Raw genomic sequence first — 20176 nt, 5'->3', positions numbered from 1 at the left:
TCTTTCTACTAGTCTTTGCAAGTGCCAGGCATATTACCACCTCAGGGCCTTTGCACTGCATGTTCCTGCTGACTGGAACTCTTCTCTCCTGGGCATCTATAGAGCTTACTCCTTCACCTTCAAATATTAGCTCAAATGTCATTTTTTAAAAACAATAACCCAACCCACTTCCAACAAGCACTCTTTGTACTTATTACTTTGTTTAATTTTTCTTCATAGTACCTTTACCATAATATACAATTATTACTTCTACCAAAGTATATAATGTACTTATATTCTATGCTTATTATTATGTTTCCTCCCATTAAAAAGAAAACAATAATTTTTCTCTCTTTTTCACCACTGTAACCCGTGTTTAGAAGAGTATCTGACAAAAAAAAAAAAGAGTATCAAATAGTAGACAATCACTACATAGTTCTTGAATGAACTATCAGGGTTGATTGTATGAATTAAATTAAGTAACATAGGTAACACATCTGATATCCAAGAGAATCTCAGTAAATACTTTCCATGAATAGAACAAGCAGTGATGGACACATATTATAAATATTTTTTGATAAACTAGTGTGACTTTTCAGTTTTTAAGTTTTAAATTTCCTATTCTGAGTAGAAACAAATAATGAAAAAGTACATATTTAAAAATTATATTCTCATAAGTGAGAAAGTCAGGGTAGTAGAGAACAATGTGCATTTTACCATTTTTGTGGGGTTTTTTCAAGTCTGAATAGAGTTTTTCTTTAACAACAGAAAACTATGTGTTACAAGTAGTTGTCTATGAAGGGACCTAGGGCACCAGTGAGAATCACCAGTGTGATATAGAGACTTATTTTTCACTGAATGCATTTTGTACTTGTCAATTTTTTAATCATATGCATGTATAACTATTAAAACTAAATAAAATCCAGTAATTATAGATGTATTTGAATTCTGCAGAGAAACAAACAAACAAAAAAAGAGTGTGTGTGTATGTGTGTGTGTGAGAGAGAGAGTTATTTTAAGAAATTGGCTAACATAATTATGGAAGCTGGAAAGTCCAAATCTGCAATGTGGAGAACTAATGGTGCAGATGAAATCCAAAAGCCATCTTTTGGATAATTCCCTATTGCTTGTGGAAGCCAGTCTTTTGTTCTATTCAAGACTTCAACTGATTAGATGAAGCCCACCCACATTATGGAGGGCAATCTGCTTACTCAAATTATAAATGTTAAGCTCATCCAAAAATATTCTCCAAGTTGACACAAAAAATTAATTATCAAAATAGCTATTTAAACACATTAAATACCCATCCAAAAAAACTTGTACAAAAATTTTCATAGCAGTTTCAGTCAGAATAGACAAATCTAGAAACCTCTCATTTGCCCATCAGCAAGAGAATACATAAATAAATAGTGGTATACTTATAAAGTGAAGTACTACTCATCCATAAAAATAAACAAATTCCTTATCCACACCAACATAGATTAAGCTCAAGAACATTGAACTGAATGAAAGAAGGCTTACATAAAAGAGCATATATGGTATGATTCCATTAAATAAAGATCTAAAACTGGCAAGACTAATTTATAGCAGAAAAGAAAAACAGACTGGTGTGTGATTCTGAGGGCAGGTGGGTAGGTATTGATGAGAAAAAGAAATTAAGAAACTTTCCAGTGTAATAGAAATGTTCTGTATCTTGGGGGCAACTGGGTGACTCAGTCAGTTAAGTGTCTTCTTTCGGCTCAGGTCATGATCCAGGGGTCCTGGGATTGAGCCCCACGTCTTGCTCCCTGCTCAATGGAGAGTCTGCTTTTTCTTCTGCCCCATCCCCCCACTCATACTCTCTCCATCTCTCTCTCAAATAAATAAAATCTTTAAAAAAAAGATAATGTTCTATATCTTGAAGGGATTGTGATTTTCACAGATGTATGCAGATTACAAACCTATTGAATTGTACACTAAATTTTTTCATATAGTTATATAAAAACTTTACCTTAAAAACAATAAACAAATGTTGAACACTAGTTAATGATATGTATGCTTAAGTATTTAGAGGCACCCAAACACTTTAGCATTCATATCATTAAGTAGATTTTAATATTTATTTATAGCCTACAACCTACTTAAAAATGCATCAAAAAATTAAGTGGATTTGTGGGTAAACAACAGGACAGATACATAGTTATGTGAGAAAGCAAATATAGTACAGTTAATCAAGGAATCTATGTGGTAAATATATGGGTATTCACTGTACCTTTCTATGTTTTTCTATGTTTGAAACTTTTTATAATAAAACATTGGGAAAAAATAAAATGTAAACAAAATAATTATTTGTATAAGTATCTCTCTATGCATTCAACATAACTGACCCCCTTTTGGAAAAAATGAAAACTCATTTTCCTAATTTATATTTAAGTAGAAAACATCTACAAAGAAAAACTGTAATAAAGTTTTCCATGTAACTCTTTCAGTTGCATTTTTTTACTGCAGAGCAGAAGCAAAGTATAATAAAAACTAAAGCATTGCTTGTTAGGGAATCCACATGATTAGTCCCTTCAACCAGGCATGAAGGGGAGAATTTTAAAACGGGGCTCATGAGGCTCCTATCTTCCTGTCTAAAATGTATTATTATTGCTTTTGCTATTAGAACTCTAGACCTAGGGGCCATGGTACATATTGCTGGAGCATTGATAACAAAGCATCCTTGTATCACTGAAATTCTCCAGCTGATGGGCTCTGAGTATTTCAGATAGAAGGGGAGTGATACCTATCAACACTTTAGTCTGATCCCTGATTGTAAAATGGTTACTTCTCACCACAAATTTCATAATAATTTGTATAAACCAGTCAGTGACTTTGCAAATTAAGGGTTGAGAAAAGAAATAGTAAAACTTCTAAGTTTCCAATGGCAATTTCAGAGGTAATATAAAAACACTGCCTATATCTGAATGACTTCTATTAAGTTAATAACTCTGCACTAATTATGGTGAACTTGACCATAGATACTCCCCAGTATCATCAGGTAAGGACTCAATTATCTCTTCTAAATTGGAGCCCTCTGGATCTCCATCCCACTTTTGCTTCTCTCCATTATCCCACTTCCATAGGGTCCTCACTCAAATATGCATACCCTAATGCACATAGACAGAGCCTAATAATGTTGAAAAAGTATTTTCCAATAATAATAGTTCAATGCCAGGGTGTCTGGGTGGCTCAGTTGGTTAACTGTCTGACTTTGGCTCAGGTCATGATCTCAGGGTCCTGGAATTGAGCCCCGAGTCAGGCTCTGCGATCAGTGGGGAGTCTGCTTCTCTCTCTCTCTCTCTCTCTGCCCCTCCCTCTGATTGTGTTCTCTCTCAAATAAATAAATGAAATCTTAAAAAATAATAGTAATACTTCAATGCCTTTCATTCACATAGTGCCTTATATTTCAATATGCTTTAGTAATAGTAATCCACTAAGACTCAATAGGTAATGCTGTCTGCAGCATTAGTTCTCAAATCATTGTTCAAATAAAGTAGGAAAATCACTGGTGGTTTATTTTAAAAACAAGTTTATGAGAACAATCCTACAAGTACTCAAATCCTACAAGTACTCCTTTCACTCAAGAAAGTTCAAGAATCACATGTTTTTACCAATTATGCCTCTTCTTTGGCATGACTATCTTGATTGCAATTATCACCCGTGTTCCAGCTAGTTAAGATAGCTATTCATAACAATACATGTAGAACTTCTGAACTTTTGAATTGAAAAAAAGGGTTAATTGAAAATACCTTAATGTCTATGATGGAATGGCTTTACTAGAGCATGTGTGTATGGAAAAAGAGAGGGACAAAGGTATAGACTGTGGAAGAAATAGGGAATAATTACAGTAATTTTTAACATGGTTCTGGTTATAATGCCTAATCCCTTCTTTGTAGCAATTAGTGATAATACTAATCAAATGAGGCTAACAATAGATCTTTGGTCATAGCCTTTCTTTTCTTGTCATCCTGGGTCAGTCTTCTTAATCTCTGACTTCCAATGGAATAATGGCTTCATTATGGCAGCTAGGAAATTTCAATGTTGGGAGACAATTATCCAGAGGTTTCTCATATTTCTGCATGTCTTATAAGCCGAGACAATAACTATATGATTGTTCTGAGCTATATTTTCATGAATGTTGGCATAGCAAGCAGCTTGAATGATAGAGACAGTGTCAAGAAGGATTGCTTAGTGCCCACTATAAAAGATGCATGTTTCCTAAACTCAAGGTTTCTTTCCTGTAATATAACCCATCACATGTGTAAGCGTCACCTGGCCCCCCTCACATCACCTTGTGGGAACTGGGGCTTAGGGCATCAGTGCAAGAGAAGACTGATTCTCTAGCTACTGTGTAATTAATTGTCCTTTGTCTCTAATCTAGAGGTTGTCTTCTTTCATCATCTGTGGTGAGGTAATTCACTAGCTTAAAGGTAAGGTAAAATCCCAGGTGCTTCACAGTTTTGACAGTGAATTGCATAACATTTTCCATTTCTCTCTTACTAAAAGTTCACACTAAGCAGCAAGCCCTTGAAAACTCTATTTGTATAATCTAGTTATCTCTATTGGTAACTTACAAAGTTTCAAGTGACTCTTTCACTTTGTAGAAAGTGTAGAAAACACTTCTACAAGTCATTTGTAGACCCAGACATGGCATCCCTGTTCTAACCAGGTCTACACTCTCACATGTTGTCTCTCCTGAGAATTCTGATTTGCATTCTATTGGAGGGACAGGCTGGCGTTTTATCTCACTATGGTCTCTGTATATGGAGCAACTTGCAGATCAAATCTGAACTTAAACATATTCTCCCACTGATTTTATGATTGATTTTCTCAATGTGTCTAATAAATCTGACCATAGTTTCCTGTGCAAGTGGAGAGGAAGGAGAATGGTAATGTTTCCTTACCAATTTATCTCTGTAGTCATATATAGACTTTAAAACTTTTATTTTGTTCCCTGTTTTTGGTAAACATAGTATCATAGAACTTAAATTTTAAAGTTGAAAAAGATTTAAAAGTCATCTCTGTGCAACCTCCCACAGAAAGCAGATACACAAAATATAAGCAGACGTTGCTTAATAATCTACAGTGATGGGAGCTTATGGAATTCACAGGAAAGGGCTTATCATGATTGAGTTTATTTAATACTTAGAAATGTCTTCTTATACTAAGCATAAATAACTTATCCTAATCATCTCTAACCATAGTCCTAGGACCATCCTCTGGAGCTTCCACTGAATTTATCTGTCCTCTCTCAGATATCATAAGCAATTTCCTCCCCAAACTAAACTTAGTCTATTATTTCTTAAATGGCATGACTTCAAAATCTTTGGGTATTCTGGCAAAATCCATACTGAAATGTACTTTATATGCACTCATCCCACAAAAGCCTATCAGCAAAACTTAATCCTGTATTTCTCCCTTTTTTGTGTACAGATGCCTCATATTGTTGATTTATATTATGTTCACAGTTAACTAGAAATGGTAGGTCTTTTTCACATTAATTCCTGACAAACCAAGTTCATCACATGTTAAATGCACACAATTGATTTTTTTTTTCTCTTATCTAAAGTAATCCAAAAGAACTGTGCTAAATTAGTTTGCTGGGTTTAAATCCATTTTCTATCCTCTTAGGATTCTTTTTGAATGTTATTTCTCTAATCAAAACTATTGGTAGCTTTTTCAAAATTTGTCATTAAAAAATCTGAAACAAATGCCTTTAAACCTTTATCTGAGTTATTGATTAAAACATCAGATAGAACAGGACCAGTAACAGAACCCTTTGATCTTTAGCTTTCTCTCATAATTGACATGATTTTTAAGATCTGTTTTTTATGTGTGGTTACTCAAAAGGTTTCAAATTATCTTACTATATTGTCAGCTAGGATTTATTTAGTTGTCTCATTCCCAAAGTTACAATGACTTGAGAAAATTTAATGTGACTTGCTGAATTTGGGTAAAAAATATTTGATTAATCTTTATTATAAAATATATGAATATTTATTGGAAAAATTTTCAAAATCACCTGGAAAATATAGAGTGCAGTTGACCCTAGTATAAAGGTTGCTATCAAAATCAGAATAGGCCCACAGAGTCTGAAAAATAACATGTAGGTAAATGAAGAAGTACAGATAAAACCACACAAAACACACAGCTTCTGTATTATTAGAAAACAGAGACTACTATGAGTTTTAATTATCTGTACATAGAGAAATCAACATTAAATACCAACATAGCTACTATTAGACTTCTGACTATCACTTCAAGACCATGTGTATAGAAACAGAGCTAAGACTGAGGAAACTACATAGAAAACAGGAAAAGAGAAAAGGGGGCATCGCAAAGCAAACATAAAATTACCACAGAATAACCCAACACTGAACACAGGTCTAAAACCTGATAGATGAAAGTACTAGATGTGGCAAGAGATTTGAAAATATATAGGTTCCGAGGTGGCAGTCTTGGACAGAGAACATTTCTGGGGGAGAGGCAGGTAAGTAGAAAGGAGAAGACATCCTTTTAAGCTAGTAGTGAAGGCAAAGGAAGAATAAAGAGAAAAAAAAATAGAGATCTTAAAATTAAAAAAAAAGACATGAATTATTTCCTTCCATCACCAACAACAACATAAAAGATATCAATTTTTAAAAAAGTAACTTTATTCTAGCCACACAATCAGACAAGAAAAAGAAAGAAGAGGCATCCATATTGGTAAGGAAAAAGTTAAACTGTCACTTTGCCCAGATGGCAAGATACTATACCTAGAAAACCCTAAAGACTCACCAAAAAACTATTAGAAGTAATAAATGAATTCAGTAAATTTGCAGGATACAAAATTAATACCCAGAAATTGATCCAATTTCTACATACTGATAATGAAGTAGCAGAAAAAGAAATTAAGAAAAGTTCCATTTACAATTACACCAAAAAGAATAAAATACCTAGGAATAAACTTAACAAGGAGGTAAAAGACCTGTACTCTGAAAACTATAAAACACTGATGAAAGAAATTAAAGATGACACAAACAGGGATGCTTGGGTGGCTCAGTTGGTTAAGCATCTGCCTTCGGCTCAGGTCATGATCCCAGGGTCCTGGGATTGAGGCCCATGTTGGGCTCCCTGCTCAGCAGGAAGCCTGCATCTCCCTCTCCCTCTCCCACTCCCCCTGCCGTGTTCCCTTTCTGGTTGTCTCTCTCTGTCAAATAAATAAATAAAAATATTTAAAAATAAAAAAATAAGTATGACACAAACAAATATAAAGATATTACATCCTCATGGATTGGAATAATTAATATTGTTAAAATGTCTATACTACACAAAGCAATCTACACATTCAATGCAATCCTAATCAAATTATCAACAGAATTTTTCATAGAACTAAAACAATTAATCCTAAGATTTGTATAGATTTCTAGCCAAAGCAATTTTGAGAAAGAACAACAAAGCTGGAGGTATCACAATTCCAGATTTCAAGATACACCACAAGTTGCAGAAATCAAACAGTATGGTACTGGCATAAAAACAGATACATAGATCAGTGGAATAGAACAGAAAGCCCAGAAATAAACCCACACTTACACAGTCAATTAATCTATGACAAAGGAGGCAAGCATAATAAAATGGGGGAAAGACAATTTCTATAATAAATGATGCTGGGAAAACTGAACAGCAACATGCAAAAGAATGAAACTGGACCACTTTGTAACACCATACACAAAAATAAATTCAAAATGGACTAAAGACCTAAATGGGAGACCCAAAATCATAAAAATTTAGAAGAGAACACAGTAACTTCTCTGCATCAGCCATAAAAACATGTTTCTAGATATGTCTCCTCAGGCATGGGAACCCAAAGCAAAAATAAATTATTGAAACTACATCAGATTAAAAAGGTTTTTCACAGTGAAGGAAACCATCAACAAAACACAAAGGCAACCTGCTGAATGGGAGAAGATATTTGCAAATGATATAACCAATAAGGGGTTAATATCCAAAATATATAAGGAACTTATGTAACTCAACACCAAAAAAAAGAAAAAAAATCCAATTTAAAAATGGGCAAAGGACCTGAATAGACATTTTTTTTCAAAGAAGACATACAGACAGCCAACACACACATGAAAAGATGCTCAACATCACTAATCATCAGGGAAATGCAAGTCAGAACTACAATAATATATCACCTCACACCAGCCAGAAGGGCTAGTATCAAAAAGACAAGAAATAACAAGTGTTGGAGAGGATATGAAGAAAGAGAACTATTGGTGGGAATGTAAATTGGTGCAACTGCTGTGGAAAACAGTATAGAAATTCCTCAAAAAATTAAAAATGGGAATATCGCATGATCCAGTAATTCCACTACTAGGTATTAATCCAAAGAAAATGAAAACACTAATTCCAAAAGATATATGTATTCATGTGTTTATTCCAGCATTATTTACAGTAGTTAAGATATGGAAGTAACCTAAGTGTTCATTGATGAATGGATAAGAATGATCTTGTAACATATATGCACAATAGAATATTACACCACCATAAAGAACAAGAGCTCTTGCCATTTGAGGCACCATGGATGGACCTCAAGGGTATTATGCTAAATGGAATAGCCAGACTGATAAATACAAATGCCATATGATTTCACTCATAAGTGGAATTAAAAAAAAAAGAATGAATAAATAAACATACCCAGAAAAAAGTCAGGCAATTAAAACATCATCAGGGCGAGAGCAGCTCTTTGATATAGGAAACAGACTTCAAAGCATTATTTATAAATATGTTCAAAGACTTAAAAGAAAAATGTTCAAAGAATTAGGGGAAAAATTATAAAAGTGAGTGAACAGATAAAGAATATCAATAGAGAAAAAAATTATCAAAATACGTAGTATATAACTGAAAAATACAGTAACAAAGTTAAAACTCACTAGATGAGAAGTAACAGCTGATTGGTGGACTTGACTTGACTTTGAGATTACACTAAAGCAAAATAAAAAAGAGTAAAGGTTGAACCTAAAAAAGGATATTTACTTCAATGGAACAGAAAAGAGGATTCAGAAGCAGACCTAAACTTTTATGAGGAATTGGTTTCTGGCAAAGGCACAAAGGTAATTCCTTTGTGGGGAAAGGATTAATTTTTCAGCCAATGGTGCTTGCAGGACTGGATATCCATCCATTAAAAAAAGTAGAACTCAAGCTTTACCTCACATCATACACAAAATTAATTCAAAATAATGTATAAATAATTATGGGCTTATTGTAAAAATTAAAACTATAAAAATTCTAGAAGAAAGCATAGAAGGCAACCTTATGATCTTGGAGGAGGCAGGACTCAGATTCCTTAGACAAGACCTAGGAAACAGGAAGTGTAAAATAAAAAAATAGATAAAGTAGATTTCATCAAATTTTTAAATGCCCAATTTTCATAAGATACTCCTAAGGAAATTAATAGGCTGCACAGACTGGAAGAAAAATATTTACAATACATATATATGATAAAGGAGTTGTATGCAGAAAATATAAAAAGCCTTACAACTCAATAACATGAAGACGAACAACTACCAAAAAAATGGCAGAAGATTTGAACAGAAACCTTACAAAAAAGCTTTAGGAATAGCAAATAATTACATGAAAATATATTCAACAGCATTAGTCATCAGGCAAATGCTAATTAAACAATTAGATACCACTCCAGACCCACTAGAATAGCTAAAGCAAAAAACGAACAACAAAAAACTGAAAAGACAAAGTATTGGCAAGGAAAAGGAGCACCCAGAATACTTATACACTGTTGGTAGTAATGTAAAATGGTTCAAGAACTTTGCAAAACAGTTTGGTAGTTTCTTATAAAGGTAAATGTGCACTTACACTTTCAGGATCCAGCAATTCTACTCCTATTTACACAAGAGAAAGAAAAGCATATTATTATTGTGTTCACACAAAATTTGTACACAAATGTTCATAGAGGGCTTAGTCTTTTTTTTTTTTTTTTAAGATTTTATTTATTTGACAGAGAGAGAGACGGCGAGAGAGGGAACACAAGCAGAGGGAGTGGGAGAGGGAGAAGCCGACTCCCCGCTGAGCAGGAAGCCTGATGTGGGGCTTGATCCCGTGACCCTGGGATCATGACCTGAGCTGAAGGCAGACGCTTAACAACTGAGCCACCCAGGCGCCCCGAGGGCTTAATCTTAATAGCTAAAAAGTGAAACAACACAAATGGGTATCATTGGGTAAACTCATACACAAATTGTGATACATACAATGGAATACTACTCATCAACAAAAAGAAAGAAACTAACACATAATATGGATAAATTCTAAAGCCATACTCAGAAAGAGAAGCAAAACAGAACACAATATATAGTTCATACTGTATGATTCCATTTATATGAAATGATAGAAAATCAAATGTAATCTATAGTGACAGAAATCAAATCAATACTTGCTTATAGCCAAGGAGTGGAGTTTTGGGATGTTGCACATGTGTTGGGGGAAAGGTATTGACCAAAGGCAGGCACAAAGGAACTTCCCTGAGTTATGAGAAAGTCCTATATCCTATATCCTAATTGAGAAAGTCCTATATCCTAATTGTGATGCTTATTACATGTTTATTACATGATTTATACAAGTGTATACATTGTCAAAAATCATTAAACTCTACATTTTAAGTGGTTGATTGGATTATTCATTTTGGGGGTGTTGAATTATATAAATTCTTTATGTATTTTGGATACTAACCCTTTATCAGATTTGTCAATTGCAATGATCTTCTCCCAACACCCAAAAAAGGAATATTCCAAACATGGGCAGAAGACATGAATATATTTTTCCCAAAGAAGGTATACAGATGGTCAACAGACACATGAAAAGATGCTCAATAACTTATCAGGAAAATACAAATCAAAGCTGCAATGGGATATCACCTCACACCTGTCAGAATGGCAAAAATTAATAACACAAGAAACAACAAGAATTGGCAACGGATGTGGAAAATGGGAACTCTCTTGCACTGTTGGTTGGAATGCACACTTGGGCAGCCACTCTGGAAAATATTATGGAAGTGCCTCAAAAAGTTAAAAACAGAACTACCCTACAATCCAGCAATCACCCTACTAGGTATTTACCCAAAGAATACAAAAACACTAATTCAAAGGGATACATGCACCCTGTTGTTTATAGCAGCATTATTTACAATAGCCAAATTATGGAAATGGCCCATGTTCATTGACTGATGAATAAATAAAGAAGAGGTGGTGTATATATATAATGGAATATTAGCCATAAAAAAGACTGTGATCTTGCCATTTGCAACAAAGTGGATGGAACTAGAGAGTGTTATGCTAAGCAAAATAAGTCAGAGAAAGACAAATACCATATGGTTCACTACTATGTGAAATTTAAGAAACAAAACAAATGAGCAAAGAGTAAAAAAAAAGAGAGAGGGGTAAACCAAGAAACAGACTCTTAACTATAGAGAACAAATGGATGGTTACCAGAAGGGAAGTGGGTGGGGGGAATGGGTTAAACGGGTGATGTGATTAAAAAGTGCATTTGTTCGGAGGGGTAGACGAACCATGAGAGACGATAGACTCTGAAAAACAAACTGAGGGTTCTAGAGGGGAGGAGGGGGGAGGATGGGTTAGCCTGGTGGTGGGTATTGAGGAAGGCACATTCTGCATGGAGCACTGGGTGTTGTGCACAAACAATGAATCATGGAACACTTCATCTAAAACTAATGATGTAATGTATGGGGATTAACATAAGAATAAAATTTAAAAAAATAAAATAAAATAAAAATAAATAAAAAGTGCATTTGTTGTGATGAGCACTGGATGATGTATGGAATTGTTGAAAACTAAATTGTACACCTGAAACTAATATAAGTTAACTAACTGGAATTTAAATAAAAACTTTAAAAAATGGTTGAATTGGTGAGAAGTGCAGCTGGCGGGAGCTGCAGGAGTCAGTGGTTTGGCACACAAAGAGCCCACACTATGACTAGGCAACAGCTCTCAGGGTGGTGTGACCCCCAAGAGACACTGGGGCAGCACTCAGCATGACCTGGGAGCTGTGGAAGAGGGTGCATGTGCAAGCCCACAGCCGCTAGCAATTGCAAAGTCAAAGTGCAGAGACGCTGGCACCCAGGAGAGGTGTGGAGGACAAGAATTGCATGAGTCTGTAGAGATTGACCTGGAGGATTTGCTGAGGTGGGGAGACAGCGACATTGCGGCTCTGGACCAGAGATTCCTGCAAGCCATGTTTGCTCTGACCCTCTAAAGAGAAGCAGAAAGATGTCAGGGAACAAAAGCTGGGCAGGCAACCAGTTCACATTAAGCCCATCCCCCTGACAAGGGGTGGGGCAACTCCACCCAGGCAAAGACACCTGAGAAACCAAGCAGCAGGCCCCTCCCCCAGAAGACAGACTGGAAGAACAGGTGAATGATAAGCCTATTTCCCACAGGACTGTAAAACTCCAGCGCCAGGGGAAAATTATATAGGGAGCTACAGTGTTCCCTCATGACCCGCTTATACTTCAGGCTAAAATTTTACATTTCTTTTTTAGTTTCTTTTCTTATTCTTTTTTTTTTTTTTAACCCTACTCCCATTTCAAATGGATTCGTATTTCCCAACCTATGTTTTTAAGTCACTTCTTAACTTTTCTTTCACATATATGTCTTACAGATTTATGTCCCATACTATCCTGTTTTTCAATCTATTCAATTTTATCTTGATATAAATGTAAGTTCTCTTTCTTTGCAATTTTGAGATAGAGTGTCTTCTAACACACAGACCAAAAATCAAGCAGTAACAGGCAGATCACCATGCTGAGTCCACCTTGAGAGATTATAATCTCTCTCCCTGCCCCCCCTTTATTTTCTCTTTTCTTTTTTCTTTATTTTTTATTGTTTTGGATCATCTTGGCCTTGGTGGCATATCTGTGGTAGCTTTTGACCACTTTGGATTTTTTCTTAGGTGCATTTTGCTTGGGTCATGGTTTATATTTTGGACTCTGTACATTCCCTCAACCATCCCTCAACAGAATGACTAGGAGGAGGGACTCCCAACAGAGAAAAGAACCAGAGACAATGTCCTCTGCCACAGATCTAATGGATATGGATATGGATATAAGCAAGATGTTAGAGATAGACTTCAGGATAGCAATCATGAAGTCAATAGCTAGGCTTGAGAAAAGCATTAGTGACAATATAGAATCTCTTAAGGGCAGAAATGAGATCTAATCAGACCGAACTGAAAAATGCTATGAATGAGATGCAGTCTAAACAGGTTACTCTAACAGCCAGGGTAAATGAGGCAGAAGAATTAATTAGTGAGTTAGAAGATAAGCTGATAGAAAGGAAGGAAGCTGAGGAAGATAGGGATAGGCAGCTAGAAGCCCATGAGAACAGACTTAGAGAGATCATTGACACCATGAAATGTTCCAATGTCAGAATTATTGGGATCCCTAAGGGTGTGGAGAGAACTAAAAGGTATATTTGAGCAAATCATAGCTGAGAACTTCCCTAATCTAGGGAAGGAAACAAGCATTCATGTCCAAGACATGACCCCTCCTAAGATCAAGGAAAACAGGCTAACGCCCCGGCATGTAATAGCAAAACTCGCAAATCTTAGAACCAAGGAAACCATCTTAAGGGCAGTTAGGGGGAAGAGATTCCTTATGTACAGAGGGAGGAACATCAGAATAATGTCAGACCTATCCACAGAGACCTGGCAAGACAGAAAGGCCTGGCAAGACATATTCAGGGTACTAAATGAGAAGAATATGCAGCCAAGAATACTTTATCCAGCAAGGCTCTCATTCAGAATGGATGGAGAGATAAAGAGCTTCCAGGACCAGCAGAAAATGAAAGAATATGTGACCACTAAGCCGGCCCTGCAAGAAATATTAAGGGGGATTCTATAAAGGAAGAAAGACCCTAAGAGTAATATAGACCAGAAATTAACAGAGACAATCTATAGAAACAGGGACTTTACAGGCAATATGATGGCACTATATTCATATGTTTCAATACTTACTCTCAGCGTGAATGGGCTGAATGCTCCCATCAAAAGACACAGGGTTTCAGATTAGATAAAAAAAAAAAAAAAAAAAGCAGGACCCATCCATATGCTGTCTACAAGAGATTCATTTTGAACCTAAGGACACCTCCAGATTGAAAGTGAGGGGATGGAGAACAATTTATCATGCCAGTGGACCTCAAAAGAAAGCTGGGATAGCAATTCTCATATCAGACAAGTTAGATTTTAAAGATTTTATTTATTTATTTGAGAGAGAGAGAATGAGAGAGAGCACATGAGAGGGGGGAGGGTCGGAGGGAGAAGCAGACTCCCTGCTGAGCAGGGAGCCTGATGCGGGACTCGATCCCGGGACTCCAGGATCATGACCTGAGCCGAAGGCAGTCGCTTAACCAACTGAGCCACCCAGGCGCCCAGACAAGTTAGATTTTAAACCAAAGACTGTGATAAGAGATGTAGAGGGACACTATATCATGCTTAAAGGGTCTATCCAACAAGAAAATCTAACAACTGTAAATATCTATGCCCCAACATGGGAGCAGTCAACTACAAAAACCAACTATTACCAAAATAAACAATCATATTGATAATAACACATTAATAATAGGAGACTTCAACACTCCACTCATAGCAATAGACAGATCATCTAAGCAGAAGCTCAACAAAGAAACAAGAGCTTTGAAGGACACATTGGACCAGATGGACTTTGTAGATATATACAGAACATTCCATCCTAAAACAACAGAACACTCATTCTTCTCAAGTGCATACAGAACTTTCTCCAGAATAGACCACATACTGGATCACAAATCAGGTCTCAACTGACACCAAAAGATTGAGATTATTCCCTGCATATTATCAGGCCACAACGCATTGAAACTGGAACTCAACCACAAGGAAAAATTTGGAAGGAACACAAACACTTGGAGGTTAAAAAGTATCCTGCTAAAGAATGAATGGGTCAACCAGGAAATTAAAGAGGAACTTAAACAGTTCATGCAAACCAATGAAAATGAAAACACATTGGTTCAGAACCTCTGGGATACTGCAAAGGCAGTCTTTAGAGGGAAGTACATAGACATCCAAGCCTCTCTCAAAAAATTAGAAAAATCCCAAATACACAAGCTAATCTTACACCTAAAGGATCTGGAAAGTGAAGAGCAAATAAAGCCTAAACCAAGCAGGAGAAGAGAAATAATATAGATTAGAGCAGAAATCAATGAAACAGAAACTAGAAGAACAGTAGAACAGATCAATGAAACTAGAAGTTTGTTCTTTGAAAGAATTAATAAGATCAATAAACCTCTGGCCAGACTTATCCAAAATAAAAGAGAAAGGACCCAAATCATGAATGAAAGGGGAGAAATCACGACCAATACCAAGGAAATAGAGACAATTATTAGAACTTCTTACCAGCAGCTATATGCCAAAAATGAGGCAATCTGGAAGAAATGGATGCATTCCTGGACACTTATAAACTACCAAGACTGAAATAGGAAGAAATAGACAATCTGAACAGACCAATAGCCAGCAAGGAAATTGAAACAGTAATCAAAAACCTCCCAAAAAACAAGAGTCCAGGGCCAGATGGCTTCCCAGGGGAATTCTACCAAACATTTAAAAAAGAAATAATACCTATTCTACTGAAGCTGTTCCAAAAAATAGAGATGGAAAAAAAACTTCCAAACTCTTTCTATGAGGCCAGCAGTACCCTGATCCCAAAACCAGACAAAGACCCCATCAAAAAGGAGAATTACAGACCAATATCCCTGATGAACATGGATGCCAAAATACTCAACAAGATCCTAGCCAGTAGGATCCAACAGTACATTAAAAGGATTATTCACCATGACCAGGTGGGGTTTATTCCTGGGATGCAAGGGTGGTTCAATATTCACAAATCAATCAATGTGATAGATCACATTAACAAAAGAAGAGACAAGAACTATATGATCCTTTCAATTGATACAGAAAAAGCATTTGACAAAATACAGCATCCTTTCCTGATAAAAATCTTCAATATATAGGGATATAGGGAACATACCTCAATATCATAAAAACCATCTATGAAAAGCCCACAGTGAATATCATTCTCAGTGGGGAAAAACTGAGAGCTATTCCCTTAAAGTCAGGAACATGACAGGGATGCCCATTCTCACTTTTGTTCAACATAGTACTAGGAGTCCTAGCCTCAGCGATCAGACAACAAAAAGAGAAAGGCATTCAAATTGGCAAAGAAATCAAACTCTTTCTCTTGGCAGATGATATGATACTTTATGTGGAAACCCAAAAGTCTCCACCCCCAAAATATTAGAGCTTATACAGCAATTCAGCAGCGTGGCAGGATACAAAATCAATGCACAGAAATCAGTTGCACTTCTATACACTAACAATGTGACTGAAGAAAGAGAAATTAAGGAATCAATTCCATTTACAATAGCACCAAAAACCGTAAGATATCTAGGAATAAACCTAACCAAAGAGATAAAGGGTCTATACTCTAGAAACTACAGAACACTTAAAGAAATTGAGGGAGACACAAAGAGATGGAAAAACATTCCATGCTCATGGATTGGAAGAATAAACATTGTGAAAATGTCTATGCAGGAATCTACACTTTCAATGCAATCCCGATCAAAATACCAATGGCATTTTTCAAAGTGCTGGAACAAAGAATCCTAAAATTTGTATGGAACCAGAAAAGACCCTGAATCACCAGGGGATTGTTGAAAAAGAAAACCAAAGCTGGGGGCATCACAATACCTGACTTCAAGCTATATTACAAAGCTGTGATCATCAAGACAGCATGGTATTGGCACAAAAACACATAGACCAGTGGAACAGAATAGAGGCCCCAGAAATGGACCCTCAATTCCATGGTCAATTAATCTTCAACAAAGCAGGAAAGGATATCCAATGGAAAAAAGACAGTCTCTTCAATAAATGGTGCTGAGAAAATTGGACAACCACATGCAGAAGAATGAAACCAGACCATTCTCTTACACCATACACAAAGATAAACTAAAAATGGATGAAAGACCTCAATGTGAGAGAGGATCCATCAAAATCCTAGAAGAGAACATAGGCAGTAACTTCTTCGACTTCGGCCACAACAACTTCTTTCAAGACACATCTCCAGGGGCGCCTGTGTGGCTCAGTTGGCTAAGCGACTGCCTTCAGCTCAGGTCATGATCCCAGGGTCCTGGAATCGAGCCCCACATCTGGCTCCCTCCTCGGCAAGGGGCCTGCTTCTCCATCTCCCTCAGCCCCTTCCACTGCTAGTGCTCTCCTGTTCTCTCATTCTATCAAATAAATAAATAAAATCTTTAACAAACAAACAAACAAAAAAAGACACATTTCCAAAGGCAAGGGAAACAAAAGCAAAATCGAACTTTTGGGACTTCATCAAGATAAAAAGCTTCTGCACAGCAAAGGAAACAGTCAACAAAACTAAGAGGCAACCCACAGAATGACATTACAAATAAAGGGCTAAGCTTTGCGCAGTGGCAGTATCGTAGCCAATGAGGTTTATCCGAGGCGCGATTATTGCTAATTGAAAACTTTTACAAATAAAGGGCTGGTATCCAAGATCCATAAAGAACTTCTCAAACTCAACACCAAGAAAACAAATAACCCAGTCAAAAAATGGACAGAAGACATGAATAGACACTTCTCCAAAGAAAACATACAAATGGCTAACAGACACATGAAAAAATGTTCAACATCACTAGCCTTCAGGGAAATACAAATCAAAACCACAATGCGATACCACCTTACACCAGTTAGAATGGCAGAAATTAACAAAATAGGAAACAACAAATGTTGGCGAGGATGTAGAGAAAGGGGAACCCTCTTACATTGTTGGTGGGAATGCAAGCTGGTACAGCCACTCTGGAAAACAGTATGGAAGTTCCACAAGATGTTAAAAATAGAGCTACCCTATGACCCAGCAATTGCACTACTAGGTATTTACCCCAAAGATACATATGTAGTGAAAAGAAGGGGCACATGCACCCCAATGTTCATAGCAGCAATGTCCACAATAGTGAAACTGCGGAAAGAGCCAAGATGCCCTTCAACAGATGAATGGATAAAGATGTGGTTCATATATACAATGGAATATAACTCAGCCATCAGAAATGATGAATATCCACCATTTGCAGCAACATGCATGGAACTGGAGGGGATTATGCTAAGTGCAATAAGTCAAGTAGAGAAAGACAATTATAATATGGTTTCACTCATGTGAAACAAGGAATAATATTTAGGACCATAGGGTAAGGGAGGGAAAACTGAAGGGGGAGAAATCAGAGTGGGAGATGAACCATAAAAGACTATGGACTCTGGGAAACTGAGGCTTGCAGAAGGGAGGGGGTTGGGGGGTGGGGTAACCAGGTGATGGGTATTAAGGAGGGTACGTGTGGTGATGAGCACTGGGTGTTATATGCAACTAATGAATCATTAAACATTACATCAAAAACTAATGATGTATTATATGTTGGCTAATTGAACATAATAAAAATAATAAATGCAAATAAAAAATAAAAATGGTTGAATCTTATATATGTAAGTTTATGTAATTTTACATAAGAATCAGAAAAAAACTATAATCAAAGAAAACTTTCTTAAAAAAAGATCTGCATCTATATATTATAAAGGTCCAATGGAATAATTGATTTTGAAATTCTGAACTCCATGGCACACCTGGTAAAACTATTACAATTTAAAGTTAAAGACAAATATTCTCAGGATTTACACACTAAAAGACCAAAGAAAATGATATTGTAATCAGACCTCTCAAACTCAACATACAAAGCAAGGCCATAGTGGAACAACATTTTTAAGAAACTCAAGGAAAAGGAAGTGTGATCTAAGGGTGTTCTATCCAAGTCAGTTACTGTTCAACTGGCAAGGCCACAGACAATGATTTACACCTGAAATAACTCAGACTTTTCTCAAGAGTCTTTCTAGAGGAAACTACCAGGTGATGATCTTCATCCAACCAAAAGATAATGTGAAATTTTTGGCAAAAGGATAGATAGAGAGCAATCAGTATATTTAATTTTAGATGTAAGACCAAAGCAAAGATGAGAAAAAAGGTGAAAGAAAACTATGTAAATATGATCTCACAAAGTACAAGAATTCCACTTTTAAAATGAATTTTTTTAATGGAGTAAAAATGGGAAAAATAAAATAAGTTCACTGATTGGAGTAAAAAAAGACAATCATTGTAAACTGATGAGTTAAAAAAGGAAGGTAAGAACAAAAGGGGATTAAGGGTGCTATGAAAGGTAAAAATATAAAGATAATTTCAAGAACAAACAAAACAAAATGAATCCTTCGAATATACTAAAAGAAACTTTTTTTAAGAAAAGATAATTTTGTGAGAAAAAAAATCATACATAACTTTCCAGAAATGTTCAATATTAACTAGAATTCCTTCCAACCTCTCCTTCCCCACCCCCCTCTACTTTTTCTCATCCACTCTTGGCTCTCTCCGTGTGTATTATCAGCACAAACTTCAGTTGTTGGATTGCATTTTTATTTAATATTTCATCATAAGCATTGTCCATGCCAATAAATGTTCATGAAAAAAACATGACTTTTAATAGATTCTTATATATTATATGTAATGGATGAATTGATATATTCTTCTGAAATCTTGCTAGCTCATTCTATATTTGTGATTAAGCATGCATCTTTTATTCAATCATTTAACATGTATTTATAAAATGTCTGTTGTATACAATACATCTATGAGCAGGATAGATGTATTCTCTGCACTCCTTGGAGGGCCCATTAAATAGTTATATGTTAATGATGTGGAATTAATGTTAATAATGTGGAAATTGAGAGAGGTGTGGGAGCGTGGTTTAAGGGGATTTATCTCATTCTGGAGATAAAGTCTAGGCCTACTTTAGGCACCCCTGTGGAAGAAAGTGAAGTTTAAAATGAGCTGTGAATAAGGTGAAGTGGGCCTGGGGACAGGAGATGGGGACCATTTGGTTAAACTTCCTTAACGTCTCCATTTCTCTATCACTTTTAAAGGTTACATATTTCTTTGACTTTTGTCCTCTCTCTAAACTAGACTATATTTACTTTTTATTTCTAGAAGCCTTGAAATTGTTTTTTTAAACTCCAGTATAGATAACAT

General features: G+C 35.9%; 1 pseudogene; it reads left to right on the top strand.

Annotated features, from left to right (window-relative positions):
• The first annotated feature begins 17514 nt into the window (after positions 1 to 17514).
• Positions 17515 to 17597, top strand: LOC123849020 (U4 spliceosomal RNA; annotated as a pseudogene).
• The last annotated feature ends 2579 nt before the right edge of the window (positions 17598 to 20176 follow it).

Source organism: Mirounga angustirostris, unplaced genomic scaffold, assembly GCF_029215605.1.
Source record: "Mirounga angustirostris isolate CCGP_5_RB_7025 unplaced genomic scaffold, mMirAng1.0.hap1 SCAF_2, whole genome shotgun sequence".
In the NCBI taxonomy this organism is placed as follows: Eukaryota; Metazoa; Chordata; class Mammalia; order Carnivora; family Phocidae; genus Mirounga; species Mirounga angustirostris.
The sequence above is the reverse complement of the archived record's forward strand: the minus strand, read 5'-3'. Positions and strand labels throughout refer to the sequence as shown.